The sequence below is a fragment of the Canis lupus genome, chromosome 13, assembly GCF_011100685.1.
Source record: "Canis lupus familiaris isolate Mischka breed German Shepherd chromosome 13, alternate assembly UU_Cfam_GSD_1.0, whole genome shotgun sequence".
In the NCBI taxonomy this organism is placed as follows: Eukaryota; Metazoa; Chordata; class Mammalia; order Carnivora; family Canidae; genus Canis; species Canis lupus.
In genome coordinates, this window is record NC_049234.1 from 52,325,183 (window position 1) to 52,345,717 (window position 20,535).

Sequence of the window (20,535 nt, forward strand, 5' to 3'; positions counted from 1 at the left end):
ATAGGACTTACCACACTCTATTGCAATTATTTGCTCACAGAGGGTATCTTACACTAAATGGTGAAATTTTTGAGGCTACTGAACATATGCCATACATATCTGGAATTTTCAGTTCCTAGCAAAGCATCTTAAAAAATGTGTATCCCTAAAAGGTTTATTAAGTAAATGAAGTGAACCACTTATTCAACAGGTCTCTATTTCACTTGGACTAATGGTACATGGTGGGCTTCCAGAAAATAGGATAAAGCCAACACAGTAACTCAGTACATGTTGAATGATCTGATTGTTTATATTACAAAAAAAGCCAAACTGAATAGTGTTGAAACCACTGTTATTTGTTCTAATAGATGTTTTAAAGTATTATCATGGCTAAAATAATTGACTGTGAACTTCAAAGGAAAAAAAAAAACAACTAGAAATCCATCAGTTTTTTTATTAAGAGTGAATATTCATGGGACATCTGAGTAGCTTAGCAGTTGAGCGTCTGCCTTCTGCTCAGGGTGTGATCCTAGGTCCGGGAATCAAGTCCCACATCGGGTTCCTGCACGGAGCCTGCGTCTCCCCATGTCTGTGTCTCTGCCTCTCTCTCTCTCTGTGTGTGTCTCTCATAAATAAATAAATAAAATCTTTAAAAAAAAAAAGAGTGAATATTCGATATTAGCCAAATTTGATGGCGCACATTTTAACTTGTCCATTTCAAGGCAAGAAAAATGCAAATCATTTTGTATAAAATGATGTATACAATTGTAAGAAATTGGGGAAGAAAAACATAATTTGCTTTGTTGTACCTAATTAGAATGAATAAAGCAATTAATCTGGAAAACAGTGAGCATCGCAACTGAGTGAAAACATGAGCATGCTGTAATTGACCCAGCAACACGATTTATATTTGGAAAATTTTCCAGTTTCATCAAAAGAATCACTTCACTAAGAGTTATGTTTTATTCACTCAATGGTGTGCTGAAACCCTGATGATTTGGGATACTTAATTGCATTGGTCCACTTACAAACAGCATGTGCAATTGAGCAAGTGACAGGAGACTTTTATTTATTTTAGATTATCTTAGCACAATGTTTGTCGATGTTGTATGAGGATGAGTTGTACTTAAGTATGAGATTTGGGTGATATTTTATGTGCCCCCTGAGGCTCTCTCTCTGCCCAAACCATAATGAAAATGGAACACTTCCAAATACCTATATTTTAAAACCACAATGTTTGACTCAGTGGTAAATTAAAGAAAATTGATAAACAAGTAACTCTGAAATCAGTTTGAGGAACAAAGCTTTCTCAGCAAGACACAAGAAATGTACTGATTTTTTGCTTCATGAAAACAATCCCATTTTGTGACTGTGGTCTTGCTCTTTTAGCATTGCGATATTTTCCTTCGAATTTACGGACCATCAAGACATTTGTGTGAAGAAATATTGCTTCAAATCCCTCTACAATATCCACATTAAAATTAATCACAATAAGTAAAATGAGCCAACATGTGATCTCTAGGCCAGGAAAGCAATCAACCATCATTATAATCAATCATATTTTGGGGCACCTGGGCGACTCAGTGGTTGGGCATCTACCTTTGACTCTTGCTGTGATCCCAGGGTCCTGGGATCGAGTCTTGCATCAGGCTCCCCACAGGGAGCCTGCTTCTCCCTCTACCTATGTCTCTGCCTCTCTCTCTGTGTCTCTCATGAATAAACAAAATAAAATATTTAAAAAGAAAGTCAATCGTGCTTTCCCTTGAAAAAGCATTATTCTTTATTTATGTTAAACCATCCATTGAAGTAAGACTTTACTAGATCCATAGCTTCCACTGTGTTTATCTTAGCTTAAAAAAGAGTGTAGTTCAGTTCTTTGGGAAAATTCTCAAAAATCTTATACAATGCTATGTCTTCTTCTAACTTCTAGAAAATATGATGTTATAAAAAGCAAATAAAAGGTTAACATCTGGGGTGTCTGGGTGGCTCAGTTGGTTAAGCATCTGCCTTCGGCTCAGGTCAGGGATTGAGCCCTGAGTTGGGCTCCCTGCTCAACAGGGAGCCTGCTTCTCCCTCTGTCCCTCCCCCTGCTTGTGCTCTCTCTTCAAATAAATAAATAAAATCTTTAAAGAAGAACTCAACATCTATATGGGTGTGGTAATCTCTAGAGTTGCACTTACAGTAGAAAATAACACACTCACTGTTACCACTCAGCCTATATGTCCAGTGTTCCCCATGGTACAACCTCCATTCTAGTAAGGCTAGAATCAGGCTTCTATTTGGGACAAATAGATCAGGAGTACAAGCGGTATGTGTCACTGTCTGGCAGAGATGGTTTAGAAGGCGTGACACTTTTTTCATTTTTCTCCTTTATCCTACATGGTAGGCCACATGTTGGGATCAGCCATTACAAATGGAGGGAGTGTAGGCCCTTTGGATCACTGCTTGGAGAAGATCTGTCATCAGATCACACCTGAGTTTGTCTTCAGGGTAAGCAATTATCCACGTTTCCCAGTTGTGTTGTTCTTCCAGTAGCACAGGTTACCCATACTGAGGAATTGCCAAGGTTGAAATGAAAGATGAGGTCATGTACCTACCTAGTCATTTGTGGAGCTACTTCATGAGAGTTGTCTTCTGAATTCAAATCCCATGCTTTTCAACTGTGCAGAAACTGAAAGAAGGGATCATTGAAGACATGTACATGTTATATCAGGCTTGAAATTGTAATTATTGTCTTGAAATCTTTCACCCTCCAATGTCTTCAGGGTCTTTTGGGGGAGGGGGAGAGTTTCAAGTTTTATTTAAATTCCAATTAGTGGGCAGCCCCAGTGGTGCAGTGGTTTAGCTCCGCCTTCAGCCCGGGGTGTGATCCTGGAGACCCGGGATCCAGTCCTACATTGGGCTCCCTGTGTGGAGCCTCTGCCTGTGTCTCTCTCTCTCTCTCTCTGTGCGTCTCTATGAATAAATAAACAAAATCTTTTAAAAAATAAATTCCAATTAGTTAACATACAGTGTAATATTAGTTTCAGGAGTAGAATTTAGTGATTCACCACTTATATACAACACCCAGTGTGCATCACAACTCCCTTCCTTAATACCCATCACTCATTTAACCTATCCCCCACCCACTTTCCCTGAAGAAACCCTCAGTTTGTTCTCTATAGTTAAGAGTCTCTTTTATGGCTCATCTCTCTTTTTTCTCCCCTATGTTCATCTGTTTTGTTTCTTAAATTCCACATATGAGTGAAATTATATGGTGTTTTTCTTCCTCTGGCTGATTTATTTTGCTTAGCAAAATACTGTCTAGCTCTATTCACATTGTTGCTGTAATATTCCATTGTGTGTGTTTGTGTGTATTTATTAATTTTAGAGAGAGAGAGTGAGCATGGAGGGGGCAGAGGGAGAGAGAGAGAGAGAGAGAGAGAATCTCAAGCAGACTCCTGGTTGAGCATGGAGCCTGAGGCAGGGCTCAGTCTCATCACCCTGAGGCAATTTAAGAGTTGGACACTTAACCAACTGAGCCATCCAGGTGCTCTCCATTGTGTGTATGTGTGTGTGTGTGTGTGTGTGTGTGTGTGTGTGTGTGTGTAATCAGTTGATAGATATTTGGGCTCTTTCAATAGTTTGGCTGTTGTGGATAGTGTGCTGCTGTGAGTTTGCTGGGATGCATGTGTCCCTTCAAGTCAGTATTTTTGTATCTTTTGTATAAATGCTTGATAGTGCAGTTGATGGGTAGTAGGATGGTTCTATTTTTAACTTTCTGAGGAAGCTCCATACTGTTTTCCAGAGTGGCTACACCAGTTTGCATTCCCATCAACAGTCTAAGAGGATTCCCCTTTCTCTGTATCCTCAGCAACATCTGTTGTTTCCTATGTTGTTAATTTTAACCGTTCTGACAGAGGTGAGGGATATCTCATTGTAGTTTTGATTTGTATTTCCTGATGATGAGTGATGTTGAGCATCTTCTCAAGTGTCTGTTAGCCATTTGTATGTGTTCCCTAGAAAAATCTTCTGCCCATTTTTTAATTAGATTATTTGTTTTTTGGGGTGTTGAGTTTGATAAATTCTTTATAGATTTTGGATGCTAACCCTTTATCAGATATGTCCTTTGTAAATATCACCTCCCATTCTATGGGTTGCCTTTTAGTTTTGTTGTTTCCTGATCTGTGCAGAATGCTTTTATTTTGATGAAGTCCTAAAAATTCATTTTTACTTTTGTTTTCCTTGCCTCAGGAGACATATATAAAAAGAAGTTTCTACTGACTATGTTGAAGAAGCTACTGCCTGTGTTCTCCTCTAGGATTTTTATAGTTTTCTGTTTCACATTTAGGTCTTTCATCCACTTTGAATTTCTTTTTTGTGTATGGTATAAGAAGTGGTCCACTTTCATTCTTTAGCATACTGCTTTTCCAGTTTTCCAACTCCATTTGTCAGAGACTTTTTTTTTTTCATTAGATATTGTTTCCTACTTTGTTGAAGATTAGTTGACTATATAGTTGTGGGTTGATTTCTGGGTTTTCTATTCTGTTCTATTGGACTATGTGTCTTTTTTTTTGCACCAGTACCATACTGTGTCGATCACCACAGCTTTGTAATATAACTTGAAGTCCGGAATTGTGATTCCTCTAGCTTTGCTTTCCCTTTTCAAGATTGCTTTGTCTATTCAGGATCTTTTGTGATTCCATACAAATTTTAGGATTGTTTGTTCTAGTTGATGGTATTTTGATGGGAATTGCAATCAATGTGTAGATTGCTTTGGGTAAGATAGATATTGTAATAATATTTGCTCCTCGGATCCATGAGCATGAAATGTTTTTCCATTTCTTTGTGTCATGTTCAGTTGTTGTTTTTTTAATCAGGGTTGCATATTTTTCAGGGTATGGATATTTTATCTCTTTGGTTAGGTTTATTCTTAGGTATCTTATGGCTTTTGGTGCAATTGTAAATGGAATTCCTTCCTTGATTCCTCTTTCTGCTGCTTCATCATTGGTATATGCAAATACAACTACTTTCTGTACATTGATTTTAAGTCCTCCTAACTTTACTGAATTTGGGCATCAGTTCTAGCAATTTTTTCATGGAATTTTTTAGGTTTTCTACATAAAGTGTCACGTCGTCTGTGAATGGTAAAAGTAGATTTCCTTGTCGCTGATTTGCATGACTCTTATTTATTTTTGCCATCTGATTGCTGAGGCTAGGACTTCCAGTACTATGTTAAATAACAGTGGTGACAGAGGCCATCCCTGTTGCGTTCCTGTTCATAGATTAAAAGCTCTAAGGTTCCCCACTGAGGATGATATTAGCTGTGGATTTTTTGTATATGGCCTTTATGAGGTTGAGGTATGTTCCCTCTATAGATGCCTACTTTGTTGAGGGTTTTTATCATAAATAGATGTGGTGCTTTGTCAAATACTTTTTCCTGCATCTATTCAGAGGATCATATAGTTCTTATCCTTTCTCTTATTGATGTGATGTATCACACTGATTGATTTGTGAATATAAAACCACCCTTGCAACCTAGGAATAAATCCCACTTGATCTTGATGAATGGTTCTTTTAACATACTGTTGGATTCAATTTGCTAGTATTTTGTTTAGAATTTTTGCAGTCATGTTCACTGGGGATATTGGCCTGTAGTTCACTTTTTTAGTGGCGCCCTTGTCTCGTTTTGTTATCAGGGTAATGCTGGCCTCATAGAATGAATTTGGAAGTTTTCCCTCCATTTCTATTTTTTGGAGTAATTTTGAAAAGAATAGATATTAACTCTTCTTTAAATGTTTGGTAGAATTCCTTTGGGAAGCCATATGGCCGTGGACTTTTCTTTTAGAAGATTTTGATTACTGATTCAATTTCTTTGCTGGTATCAGTGTGTTCAAGTTTTCTATTTCTTCCTGTCTCAATTTTGGTAGTTAATATGTCTCTAGGAATTTATCCATTTCTTCCAGATTGTTTAATTTGTTGGCATGTGTGTGTCTCATGAATAAATAAATAAAATCTTAAAAAAAAAAAAAAAACAACAACAAACGAAGAACAGCTGCTGGTTTCATTGATCTGTTCTACTGATTTTTCGTTTGTTTCTATATCATTTATTTCTACTCTAATCTTTATTATTTCCCTTCCACTGCTGGCTTTAGGCTTCATTTGCTGTTCTTTTTCTATTCCTGTAGTGTAAAGTTAGGTTGTGTATTTGAGACTTTTTCTTGCTTCTTGACGTAGGCCTGTATCGCTTTATGCTCCCCTCTTATGACAACTTTTGCTGCATCCCAAAGGTATTGGACCATCATGTTTTCATTTTCATTTGTTTCCAAGTATTTTTTTTAATTTTTTCTTTAATTTCAAAGTTAACCCATTCATTCTTTAGAGGGATTTTCTTTAGTCTCCATGTATTTGTGGTCTTTCCAAACTTTTTCTTGTGGTTGATGTCAAGGTTCATAGTGTCGTGGTCAGAAAATATGCATGGTATGTTCTCAATCTCTTTACTTGCTGAGGCCTGATTTGTAACCTAGTATGTGATCTACTCTGGAGAATATCCCACATGCACAGGAAAAGAATATGTATTCTGCTGCTTTAGGATGAAATGTTCTGAATATCTGTGAAGTCCATTGGTCAAGTTTGTCATTCAAAGCACTAGTTTTGATTTTCTGCTTAGATGATCTATCCATTGACATAAGTGGAGTATTAAAGTCCCCTACTATTGATGTATTATTATCAATGAATTTCTTTATGCTTGAGGTTAATTATTTTTGTATATTTGGGTGCTCTAATTTGGGACATAAATATTTATAATTGTTAGATCTTGTTGGATAAACTCCTTTATCATGATATAGTGCTCTTCTTCATCACTTGTTACAGTCTTTGCTTTAATATCTAGTTTGTCTGATATATGTATGGCTCTCTGGCTTTCTTTTGACATCCATTTACATAGTAAATGGTTTTCCATCCCCTCACTTTCAATCTGCATGTGTCTTTAGATCTAAAATTAGTCTCTTGGGCAGCATATCCATGTGTCTTGTTTTTGTTTTTGTTTTTTTAATCCATCCTGACACCCTATATCTTTTGATTGGAGGATTTAGTCCATTTACATTCATTCAGAGTAGTTATCAGTAGACCTTAATTTAGTGCCATTTTATTACTTGTTTTGTCATTGTTTCTGGAGATTTTCTCTGTTCCTTTCTAGTCTTTGTCACTTTTGGTCTTTCCCATTTAAAGAGTCGCCTTCAATATCTCTTACAGGGTTGGGTTAGTGGTCAGGAACGCCTTTAGTTTTTGTCAGGGAAACTCCTTATCTCTCCTCCTATTTGGAATGATAGCCTTACTGGATAGAGTATCTTGGCTACAGATTTTTCCTATTCAGCACAATGGATATACCATGCCATCCATTCTTTTCTGGCCTGCCAAGTTTCTGTGGAGAGATCTGCTTCTAAATTCATTTGTCTTCCCATATAAGTTAAGGGCTTATTTTGTCCTGCTGCTTTTAGGATTTTTTTCTTTATATTTTGCAAATTTAACTACAGTATTTTGCAAATTTAACTACAGTCTTGGTGTTGCTCTACTTTTGTTGATTTTGATGGGAGTTCTCTGTGCCTCCTGGATTTGAAAGTCTGTTTCCTTCCCCAGATTAAGAAAGTTTTCAGCTATAATTTCCTCAAATAACCTGCTTCCTTTTCTCTTTCTTGTGGGACTCTTATGATACGAATGTCATTACATTTCATGAAGTCACTGAATTCCCTAAGTCAGCTCTCATGATCCAATATTTTTCTTTTTTTTTTTTTTTGATCCAATATTTTTCTTTCCCTCTTTTTTTTTCTTTCCCTCTTTTGATCAGCTTCATTATTTTTCATAATTCTATGTCACTTGTTAATTTCTCTCCTTCTTCCATCCTTGAAGTCATTACAGCCAATTGGTTTTGATTCTCCAGCCTTTGAGCCCTACTGGTTGTAAAAACTCATGAAAATCAGCCCCTCTCATTATCCCAGCCAATGCCTTTGGGGAAGTGTTCTTATTTGATTCCCTGTGTGGTCCTCTCTCTCCTTTCTCTGACCAGGGCTCCTCCCTCTGGAACACTTGTGATCCATTTCTCCCCCAAACCACATCTACACACTTCTACCTTCCACAATGTGGCCTCCTCTCTCCTAGTTGTGCACTTTGTTCTGTTAGACCTCAGATCAGTTTCTTGGGTATTCAGAATGATTTAATATTTATCTAGCTGTGTTTGGGGGATGAGGCAAGCCTAGGGTCCTCCTACTACTCTGCCATCTTAGCTTCTCCATGAGCCACCAACGTCTTAACTGAGTTGCCCTGTTCTCACCGGATATGCTCCCCACCCAGGGTGAAAGACTATCAGGCCCTTTCCTCCATTCTTCTGACCAGTTATACCTCATAAAGTCCTCCCCCTGATGGGCTTTATCTCCCTGTTATTCAAATAAGCCAATGAAATCCACCCACCCACCCACCCCCAGCAACCAGACGACACCTTACCACCTTGGTACTGAAAAGCTTGCCTTACAGCACCTTTGCTGATTCACTCTCATCCTGAGTACAACCCCTCTGTTGCCATGCAATGTCCTTATTCCCCAGACTATGAATATTTGTGACTAAAAAAACTGCTGCCAGTCTCATTTGTCAAGTGTAAGGTGTTGTGTATTAGGTCACCTCATACCTTTTAGGGTGGGGACCTTTTCAATGCCATCATGGTAAATAAAAGATGATCAGAATGAACACACACACACACACACACACACACACACACACACACAGCCAATCTTATACAGAATATAACCAACACTTTTGCTAAGTACAGGTACCAAGAGGAAGGGGAAAAAATAAAAAAAAGGAAGAAATATATACTATTGGAAATGTGACCAAGAGTTAAATAAAGATAAACAACTGAGAAAAGGCTGCCTAGTCGCTTTGGGGGAGATGGAGAAGTGGCTGATTTCAGTAAGTATAAGGTTATTTTGGGAAAAACAAAAAAACAAAGGATAGTGGAAGGGGAGGCGGGCGGAGGGATAGGGTGACTGGGTGATGGGCACTGAGGGGGGCACTTGATGGATGAACACTGGGTGTTATACTATATGTTGGCAAATCGAACTTCAATAAAATATATTTATATTTATATACATAAAGTTTTATGATATTTTCAACAATATGCTGCAGTACTCAACAAATAAAAGGCAAAACAAATGATCAGATCTATTCATAGTTGGGTAGCATTGAAATCGTTATAACAGAGGAACATTGAAAAGACAATTCCTTAAACTTACATTAAACACATGATAACAAACATTCTGGAATATGTCATTTATCAGGGCCACAAGACATAGAAAAATTCCTATTTTTGTTAGACTGAGATACCCTGAAGGCGTTATCATTTACCAGGTAGGGTACAACCCACCCTGTGTATTTAAAAAGATAAACACTATCCATCTATAAATTATACATGTTGTTTATGCACTCCTAAACGTATGTTTTATATGATGTCTAATATAATTTTTTTTCAAATAAAGTGGTTCCATGAAAATGTAGATAAATAAATTATAATTCCATATAGTAATAGAATTGAATATACTTACCTTAAGCAAGATTAACAATACTGAAGTTGGGAAAAATCCAAAGTTATACTAATGTTTACATCAAAAAATAGTCAAGCAAAGAAAAAATCCTTTACTAAACTTACTTCTAAATGTTAGGACAATATTATAATGAATCATAACTGTATTCATATGTATCTCTATGGATGAAATCAATACTTTTTCATTTGATCCATCTGATCGAACTTCTTAATATAACTTCCTGCCTGAGAAATAGAGGAAGTTAATCTTCAAGTGATTTCTGTGGTTGCTATACTTATGTGGGCACACTTAAGTGATTCTAAGGTTATAAGTTAAATACTCATTCAATTCTTCCATGCTATTAAAATACAAATTATAAATAAGTAATTTTTACTTATGAGCAGCATGAAGAAGCAAACTTAGGTAATTTCTCTATGACAACTGGTAAATTCATTTATTCAAGCTTTTGGTCCACATGCATTTATATGATAATGAAACAATGGTAAAATCTAAAAAGTGGAATAAGTGTAAATCAGTTGATGGACTTGCATGTTACCACTGATGTCTCTGTAATATTCCTATATTTAAACACCTAAAAAGCTAACCATCAAACTCTGTCATGTTAGAGTGGCAGGAGGTATCTCAGGCAGTAAACTAAATGAGTCAGAGTTACACTAGGACTTAGATTCCCCCATGGGAATTTATGATGGTCATCTAAATTGTTGAGTACACAGAGTGTTCCATAAACTTCAGTTTTGATTTTATTTATTATTTGACAGAGAGAGCACAAGCAGGGAGAGCAGCAGGCAGAGGGAGAGGGAGAACCAGGCTCCCCTGGGATCAGGGAACTGGATGTAAGCTGGATCCCAGGACTCTGGGATCATGACCTGAGCCCAAGGCAGACACTTAATCCACCGAACCACCCAGGCGCCTCTCATGTTTCCTTTTAATCCTCTATTTTTTAGACAGAATCTATCAACCTCCTACATGACTATTGGTATAATGAGTATATTTTCTTTCCCACTGTCTTCCTATTACTTTCCTCTGGGAAAACATGCAAATTTAGTTAGTTATATTGGCTTTCTTATCTTTAATTTTCTGCAACATAGTTGATATACATTATAGGGAAATTACTTTCCTTTCTGGCAATATAACTGGGGAAATAATCATATTATCTCATACTTAAACTTCTTTTCCCCTGATACTTTTTAGTTTATCTTCTTATTCAATTAACACATTAACTTCTCTTAAGTATAACAATATTATTAATATGGCTTAAATTCTTATTTAATACTATATATTTACATTTATTTTGGGTAAGCTTCAGTCTTTTTGCTTCAGTGCTCTTCTTAACAAATGAGTTGCTTGAAGTTTGAACTTTAGATATTTCTTCAAGAACACCTGGGAAAGTTATATCCTCAACTAATGTATGGCAAAAATGTGTATCTATTGCCCCTTACATGAATAATAGCCTGAATGTGCACATAGTATTTGGGTCACTTCCTTTTCTTAAGGACGTTGTAGGTTATATAGCACTGAATAATGCTATGTAAAAGAAATCTAGGGTTGCCCTATATTATCTTCATTATAGTCAGCTTCTTCTTTACAGTGGTCCAAGGCATTCTTTTGCTATCTTTAAATTCCAAGAATTTTTAAGGCCATATCTTTGTGACAAATACTTAGTTTCAAAATGTTATTTTTCCAACTTTATGTTTTCAATCTTTTCTGAACCCAAATGGAATCAGTTCCTATACTAAAGAAGAACATTTTGATCACCAATAAGGTTTGCAAATATAATGGATTATAGTGCATTAAACATCTTAAACACACACATTCCTAATCATACACACACACACACACACACACACATTCGTTCCTTGATCACTTTTGTAATATACTAGGAAACCAATTCATTATTTGGAAAATTGACAAATTATTGGAGAGGATGAACCATTTATCTTGTTTTCCTTTATGAACTTTATCTAAGTGTAGCAAAGTAGTTGAAGAGAGGGAGTTTCTCTTTATAAAAATATTCTCCCTCATATCTGAAAAAAAGAATTTTGTATCACATAATGGATTAAATCTGGACAATGGTTATCAAAGGTTGCTAAGAATATAAAAATAAATAATATATTTTATACCTTCTAATGGAAACACATAACATCTATAAAGTAATTTTGCGAAAACCTTAAACTCAGTAATCATTTCTTTGGATTTAAATACTAATTTTTAGGATATACTTCAAAAGAAAATTATGTGAACCCATTAGATAGGGAAGCAAATCCAAATTGTGGGAAACTTTACAAGAAAAGCTATTTGGCTTTTTCAACAAAAACAATTTTTAAAAACTGCAAGGAGAATAAAAGGGAATGTGAAGGATTAAAACAGACTTTTAGACATAATACCTAACCCTAACATGTGGACCAAAAGTAAATTTGTTTTAAATGATTTTATTTATTTATTCACGAGAGACACAGAGAGAGAGGCAGGCAGAGACATAGGCAGAGGGAGAAGCAGGTTCCACACAGGGAGCCCAATGTGAGACTTGATGTGGGACTCGGTCCTGAGACCGTGGGATCATGCCCTGAGCTGAAGGCAGATGCTCAACCGCTGAGCCATTCAGGCATCCCAAAAATAAAATTTTTATATAACAATTTGAATAATGTGAATATTGGTAATATTGTGAAAACTGGTAATGGAGAATTATTGTTTCATTGCTGATTTGTGATGTGGACAAAAACAACATTGGGGTTATGTGTACAAAATGGAATCTTTGCCATTTATAATACATGATAGCCACTTTTTGATAAAATAATATGATTTCTGAAATTTGATTTTCAGTAATGTTGATAGGCAGCTTGTGGCTGGCGGTAGATGGGAAATTATATTGTTTTTCTTTTCACCTTTGAAAGCATATTGCTTATGAGTTTATAATTTCTGAAGTTTTGTAAATTTTATATAGGTTTTATTTTACTATTCTTCTTTAGTACATGTTTTAAATTTTCCATTAACAAAGGAAAAAATAAATCATCCCTCATGAAAGAATTTGTTCTTTTGTTTGAGAATCACAACACAAAACCAAATAGAATAGGCTGTGTACTCTTATGAAAACAATTTCTCTGTGTACTCTTATGAAAACAATTTCTGAATCCAATCCCACAACTTTGATTGTAATTATGTGCTATGGATTCGACCATGGATTGAATTTATGTGAAGGAAATGACAAAAGAAGTTATCTGATAATAGCAATATCAGATGATGTTATTGTTGCTATTGGGTGCTTAGATGTTCCTGATATTATTTGGACATCTTATTGAAAAAGCTTCAAGATTAATGATGAGGGCAATCTACATAAAATTCATAAATATTTACTAATACTTTTACATGAGAAGAGATAAAAGAGTTTTATAATATTTTAAGAAAAAAAAAGTATTTTAATAAGAAAGCACTTATGTTAATTATCCTCACACCTCATGTATTTTATTTTCTCACTTAATTTCTACCAGATAGTATAATTGCATTTCTAGGATGTCTTTCTGGGAAAACATAAATGATTCAACAAACTATTCTAATTCTTAGAGTTTTTATCATAATTTTAGGATGCATTTAAATGTGTTTTAGTATATATGTATCATACACTTACCTCTTTTAAAATAGGTTTTTGGTGTCTTGCAATACACAACAAAATAAAGACACTTAATCATGCAAGCATCTTATTATTAACAAGAATATCTCTTGTTCCTTATATTAAAGGAACAAGAGATATTCCCAAAAGTCTTCTTTAAAGAACAGAAACAAGGCAAACTGGGCAGCTCAGTCGGTTAAGCATCTGACTCTTGACTTCATCACAGGTCATGATCTCAGGGTTGTGAAGTCAAGCTCTGCATTGAGCCCCCAGTGAGCCCACATGGGCATGGAGCCTGCTTAAGATTCTTTCTCTTCTTCTCCCTCAGCCTCTCCTCACTATCTAAAAAAACAAAAAACAAAAAACAGACCAGAGATAAAATGCCTGAAATAGTGATAAACAAGTGCCAAATTATCCTTTATGTACCCAATAATTCTTTCCAGAGCATCTAATAATTTAATACATAATAACTTGTACTTTTTAAGTACTGGTGGATACTATGTTAATATAATAACTACATTTTCATAGCTAATCTACAAAAGTGTTTATGGCAACCATGATGATATTAAAATAATTTTATTATGTCCTTGTTATATAAAAAGAATTCATTTTACAGGTGCCTAGGTGGCTCAGTCAGTTGAGTGTGGGCCTCTTAATGTCAGCTCAGGTAGTGATCTCAGAGTCATACTCTCAGTGTGCTGAGATTGATTCCCACGTAAGTCTCCATACTCAGTGGGAAGTCTGCTTGAGATTCTCTCCTCTCTCTGCCCCTCTGCCCAGCTCATGTGCCCTCCTCTCTTTCTTTAAGATAAATAATCTTTTAAATAATAATTCATTATGATTTATGGCATTGAGATACATTAACAATGTTCTATGATGAAAACAGATTAAAATATGATGAAAATTTGAAGAGATCAAAATATACAGAATGAATGCAAATTTTCAAGACATGAATTTATGACATTATGATTATTTTAATCTTCCACACTTAAATTATCACTTTTAAATTAATGATCATTTAGTCATGTTGGGTGTGTATATCTGTCTGTTTTGACAGAGGAAGGATGGGTGAGAAAGAATAGTGGAAATGATAAATTGATGTTCAACTTAGTAGCTTTTTTAAATATCAATAAAGATCAGTTATTAAAGGTTATTTTTAATTTTATTTTCAAGATATTCCTTGGAATTCTGTTTTCAAGAGAAGTCAAACTGCAAATGCTTTTAAAAAACTATTTTAATCATTTTGGTAATTATTTCCTTACCAATTCTCTGACTTTATAGGCAAAACAAACAAACAAACAACAACAACAAAAAAAACAATATCCCTCTCCATCTATACACAGAATTACAATCCTTCATAAGTAGTTATCTCTGAGGCAAGCTTCAGTAAACCATTTTGAACATAAATATGACAACCCATCCAGCCTCAATTCATCTCCGGCTTTTGCAACATTTTTGTTCCTTGTATTCTTTTTAATAATATTATTGTATATTATTGTCATATTTTAAAGATATAGTTTAGAAACCAGACAAAAATAAAAAATATATGTAAATCACTGGATTTCAAAATAGATAAAGCTAGAGTGTGTTATGCTAAATGGAACAAGTCAATCAGAGAAAGACAAATACCTTAAGATTTCACTCATATGTGGAATTTAAGAAACAGATGAACATAAAGGGGGGAAAAGAGAGGGAGGCAAACCATAAGAGACTCAACTATAGAGAACATACTAATGTTTGGTGGAAGGGAAATGAGTGGGAATGAGCTAAATAAGTGATGAGTATTAAGGAGGGTATTTGTTGTGATGAGCACTGGGTACAATATGTAAGTGATGAACCACTAAATTCTAGTCCTGAAACCAATATTACACTATATGTTAACTAACTAAAATTTAAATATGAACTTGAAACAAACAAGCAAACAAAAAATAGATTTTTTTTAAATCTTTAGCCACAGCAACAGTAATTCTAGAACCAATTGGGTCAGCCATTATGACATTTAGTTTTTAACTTTCATTACTAATGAAAGGCCACTAAACAATCATTTAATAGAAAAATGGTATTCCATTATTCACAACTTTCTTGAAACATTTATCAGTGAATGTGATTTTTTGTGTGTGTGTGTGATCATTTCACAGAAAATTGGATCCAACACAGCACAAAATTGAAAAAGTACAAAATGGGATGCCTGGGTGGCTCAGTGGTTGAGCATCTGCCTTTGGCTCAGGGCGTGACCCTGCCGTCCCAGGATCGAGTCCCACATCGGGCTCCTGTATGGAGCCTACTCCTCCCTCTGCATGTGTCTCTGCCTCTCTCTTTCTCTCTCTCTGTGTCTCTCATGAATAAATAAATAGAATCTTAAAAAAAAGAAAAATCACAAAATGTTAAAAATAATGATCTCTACTTGTGACAAATGTAATCTATTTAAAAGATTTATTTAATTTAGAGAGAAAGAGAGCAAGGGGAGAAGGAGAAAGAAAAAGAATTCCAAGGAGACTTCCCCCTGAGTATGGATGCAGGGCTGGTTGTGGGGCTTATTGTGGGGTTTGACCCCAGGACCCCAAGATCACCGCAAAGCCAAAACCAAGAGTCAGATGCTCAACCCCTAAGCCACCCAGGCGCCCGTACTTAAGAAAGTTTTCTACTGGGAGAGTAGCATTCATATATAAAAATACATACATTAGCCTAGGAAGTAAACACTGAGAAACTAATAATACAAGATAATACTACTCATCATTGTCTTGGTGACTCTAACTTTTTCTTATATTAACCTAATCAACTGGGTTATAAGGTTTTTAGCTGGCCACTGGAGCATATACATTCACATGCATACCTTATACCTAATTATTTCTGTTTTCTTTTTGCTATCCATTTTTCTTTGTATGCTGTGAAAATAAAAAGACAAAGAGTAGGGGATACCTGGGTGGCTCAGTGGTTTAGCACCGCCTTCAGCCCAGGGCGTGGTCCTGGTGAACTGAGATCAAGTCCCACATCAGGCTCCCTGCATGGAGCCTGCTTCTCCCTCTGCCTGTGTCTCTGCCCTCTCTCTCTCTCTCTCTCTCGAATAAATAAATAAACTATTAAAAAAAAAACAAACAAACAAACAAAGAGTAAAGAAAATACTTTCAGCAGACCGGAAATAGTTTGAACATAAGATGCATTTCCATTTTCCGTGCCAGTGCTGAAAGTTGCAGTGAGCAAAACCTTTTCAGGATAAATCACATTGACAATCCCTAGTGTGGAGATGGTAACAGTTTATCACTTCAGGTTGTCAGTGTGTTTGCTTCTGGGAATGAAGGGAAAAGATCAAGTTGCCGGAGATCCCTAAAGTGTTGCATCACCATCCGTGCACTCCCTTGAGCAAGCAGAGTATTTGTTCTGATATCAGCCTTGTTGGGCTTCTTATTTAAGTGGGTAAATTTCAACTAGATACAAAGTGTCATCTTTATTATCCTGAATGCTAAATGTTCCCCAGAACGTTGTAAAATAAGTAGCTATGATATGAAGACGCTAAAACACTAAACTAATGGTTCACTTTTTAAAGCATCCTTTTACATATTTAAGCAAAATAATCAGAGTACAATAAAATAAATAGGGTAGAAAAAATGAATCACATGAAAAACAAGGAATAGAAAGAGAAATACAAGCAATACTGCTGTACATGATTAGAAACACAGCGGGTGCCTATGAAGCACATGGAATTGGTCATTGAGATCCTTGATTAGCTTTGCCCAATTGCTTGGGTGGTTGAGCAGAGAAATTTGATTGCTGATTGGTTTATCCAATCTGGTTGCTAGGATGACCAGACCAATCATTTACAGTCCAGTTATTTTGATTACCTCATGACTCAAATTGCCCATTTCATAAACTTATCCAGTGCTCAGATCTCAAGTTGTAAGTGATTGAGGTGATCAGCCACATAGAAATGATCAGCGTACTCAATTTTAGAACATAAAATTGGTGAATGAAAATGAGAAAATGGAAAGAACTCCTCAAAATTTAAAAACTGATATAATGAATAAAGCCTTCCCCTCATAATATAATTGTTTTCGGCATCGTTCTTATTTCTAAATTAAAATCTAGATAATCTTTTTGAAACTTTTCTCAGCTGACAAAAATGGGTTTACTGAGAGAAGTCAGAACATTAGTTCATTGCAGTGCATATGAATGAAATGCACTGCATTATTCATGATAGTTGAGTGGCATTATTTAACTGATTATAATTATGCAACAAATTAGGTATTTGTTTAACTTGAAATTTGTCCAAGGAAACATTTCACAAATTTCTTACAAATCTGGTTACTACTAAACTCAATTGCCATGGAATATAAAACAGCTAACCTCATATCATAGGTATAGTGACACTTTCCCCCTCCACAGCTTAAATATTTAACATTTATTAATATATTTTTTTCTTCTGAAGAGATATTTAGGGGAAGAAGGATATTGTGGACAGAGACTGATTCTTATATATTCTGCAGGCACAAATTTACCTTGGGTATATCTTTATTAGCATTCCAAAAGTCAAATCATAGGTTATATCCCTGTATATGTTAAACCTTAAATGTATAGCTCTCTCCTCCTGCAAACCCTGATTTTGGTATCTTTTCCTTTAAGAAGAAGAAAACCTCACAATACATTCAGATATGCTCATATGCTTCAGTCTTCCTACTTGACAATTTCTCAAGAAAACTTTTGTGAAATAAGTTCATTTTAAACAGTACAAAATAAGTCCATTCAGTAAGGTAACTGTTAAAACTTAAGAAAAACATCTTCTGTTGAATATCTTGTATTTATATCACTTTGGGATTATATTTAACATTAACAAAATAAATGTTTTATTTATGTAACTTGTTAAAAAAATAGTCAAGAAACTGAGGCACAGAAAATAAGGTAAGAAATCTTGCATTTTTTAAAAAAGGAAAAAAATGCACTCACTCGATGCCTTGTCCCTCTAGTTTCCTTATCCATTTCCTAGAATCAAATGACAAGAGGATAGTTGTAGTCTCAAGCAAGAACACAATTTACTTTCCCAATATTGTCATCTTTTTGGAAGAATAGAAAACAAACATGCAGACCACAAACCAGCAATGAACAAGTCAACATTGGGAACATGTGAGGGAAACAGAAGACCAGAAACGACAGGGCAGGAATGATTGCACCAACCCTTAGGTTACTGGTTCTGTTTTATAAAAGTCTGTATATTCTGAGTCAACTGCTTTGACTGATGGTTCTTACTCAAAATTATAGGTAATTTGGGAAAGGCGCTATCTCAGTTCAGAATTTAGGAACTATTTTAGTTTATAGATCTGTTTTCACTTTAGGTGTTACACAGAGATGCTTATAAATAGAGAAAAAGTTACTTAAACTATTGTATAACCTTCATTAAGTTATTTGGGTTCCTCAATAGGTGGATTTTTCTAGAAATAGTCTCAGAAAAAACACCTGAGGGGTATGAAAAGAAAGCAAAATCAGGCAAAGAGAAAATTTGGGCTACGATGTAGTGAAAGTATATGAAGTGACCCCACAAGAATTTGTGAACCTAAAATAGCCCCTCAGAGTTATTTCAGATGGTAAAGGGGCCAAGCCTATATACCCCCACAAACATCAGGCATTTTAAGCAGGCTATCCCAAGAAGGTAAATTAACTCTGTGTAATCAAAGGAAAATTCAAGAGAGGACTGCTACTGAAGGCTTATAGCAAAACCATTCCCAGACACTAGATGAACATTCTTTCAGTCCTGAAAGGGGATCTCTTCGGTGAAAACTAATATTCATAAACACAATGTTTATGCCCAGACTAGAGATGAAATTGTTAGAAATTAGAATAGATTATGAAGGGGTGTGCTGCAGAACTTGTGTGGGATGGTTAGGGAGTATAAGCTAAATGGGGAAAATATTGGATTGACTTAAATCTAATACTAATGCATAGAATTTGAAAATAACTGCTAATCTACTAAAAAATTAAGATGGCTCTGCAAAGGTTTGAAAATAAAGTTAAGATTTAAAGATTCAAGCACTTCCATATCCCAGACTCAAAGAGGAAAAAAAAAGAAAAAAAAAGGAAATTAAGAGTCCAATGCCTAACTGACTGAGCCACTCAGGTAACCCTCCATTGGCATATTTTTTAAAGCCTTCCAACTACCCCCCTTTTTCATTCTTCTTAAAATCCACTTTTCATAACTCAGACAGGGAAATTTTTTAAAATATAAATTAAACTTTATAAGTTTTACCTGACTTTGGTCATTACTATATTCTTAATTTATAGAATGAGTTTTATTATATAGTATATAGTAAATATTCAATAAATATCTGTTGAATAAGTAAATATTATTCTATTTCCTAAAACTCTTGAAAGGTTTTCTATCATACTGAGGCTAAAATATAATGTAATGGTTATAGTCCTCAGTAGGATGTATTACACATTTTTTTTTTTTTGCCTATCTCATCAGCCTTATCTTGCACAGCTCCTAACTTTATTCAATTTATTCATTTTTGTCTTAAGACCTCAGCTTTAGCAGTTCCCTCTTCATAAAACATTATACTCTCCTTTCCACACCTGACCACCCAGACCCTTGCATGGCTTATCCCTGAAATCCTTGTGTCTAATATTTAAAATTGCCTCCTCACAGAAAATTTCCGTTGCCACCCGAAATAAATAGACTTCCAGTTACTTTAGAGCAATTCATTTTGATTTTCTTAATGACACTTACAATGTTCTTATTGTAATATGTGGCTCTTTGTTATAATATATACCCTAAAAGGTTAAATTTTCTATCAATCTTCCTTTCCATTGTACACCTAGTTTCACACATGGGTGCATATGTGTGCACACATGCATGCACACACACATCAGGTGATTTCACTGCATTCTGATTCAGTTAAAAATAAGAATTGTCTGCTGCATTGATTGTGTGAGATGTGGGAATATAGTCCATGCTATTTCAGCTTTCTTAAATGTAAGTGCATAGAACTGTATATTTGTCTAACTCCTATAAATGCTGTGAAAATCAACTAAATTATATTAATAAATACAATCCCAAAATGTACAAGGAAAGTGTCTTCGTCATCCGAAACTGCTATAACAAATTACCATAGGATGAGATATAATTATATATATACTGATGTCAACACAAAGGCAATCTTTTAAGGAGAAACACATCTCTAAAAAAGATTAAAAAAAATATGCTCTTAAGACTATTTGGTCAAATCACTATTCATTTCCATGACCACCTAAGACCTAATATGAGATATGAGATAAATATGAGGTCTGAGATAAGCATTTTTAAGGTAGTAAATCATTTAGTCCCAGCTGCTAACCGTGTAGTAGCTCAAATTTAATAATGTAATAACTTTTATTATTTAACCAAATATGTTTCTC